Source organism: Nanorana parkeri, unplaced genomic scaffold (assembly GCF_000935625.1).
Source record: "Nanorana parkeri isolate BGI_ZX_2015 unplaced genomic scaffold, ASM93562v1 scaffold376, whole genome shotgun sequence".
Classification (NCBI taxonomy): domain Eukaryota; kingdom Metazoa; phylum Chordata; class Amphibia; order Anura; family Dicroglossidae; genus Nanorana; species Nanorana parkeri.
The window spans coordinates 1,888-2,686 of NW_017306644.1; positions in this window are offsets into that span (position 1 = coordinate 1,888).

Below are 799 nucleotides of genomic sequence, written 5' to 3' on the forward strand. Positions count from 1 at the left end.
CAATCTGCAGAATGGTCACGTTCACGGCGGCAGGTTTAACATCGACACACAGGGTCGGGGCGCCCAAACTTGTGCACACAACTGTTCAGCTGCGTGCACACAGACAATGAAGAGGTGACGGTGCCAGAAAGTGATGCAATCCGCCTCCGTGCCGCAGGTACATGTTATGTACAATGTAAGCCGCTTCAAAGTGGACCTGTCACCTTGCCCGTTTACCACAACCCCCCCATCTTGCGGATGCTTAGCTTTGAGGCGCACCACCACCATCCATCTTCTTTACACCAGGGCAGGACAAATCCCAGGAGCCGGGTCGCCAATGCCCCTGGAATGGACAGACTGGCTCCTGGATTTCAGATTTACAGTATTTGTCCACCTGTAAGTGTACTGTAGTCCTGACCTAGGGTGACAACTCTGCTACTCCATAAATACAATACAGGAAGCGTTGTCACCCCAGGCAGCAAGTGTGTTACAAGTGAAAATAACATTTTATACAGAATGCTGAGTATATACATATATAGATGGCGCTATTAGTACACAGCCCCCGCCCCTTACCTGAGGATGAGGATGGCGGCCAGCAGCAGCAGGCACAAGAATAGCAATCTCCGGCGCCGTTCCCGCCTCATGTCTCCGGCTCCTCTGTCTTCTCCGCTGATCCGCGGCACTTCCTGGTTACCAGGGCAACGCCAAGCTCTCTCCTCACCGCAACCGCTGATTGGAAGGCCGCACAAGGCGAAGGTCCCGGCTGGGATGCTCGCCAGCGAGCAGGGCGGGCCGTGATTGGCGGAGAGGAGGTGGGTGG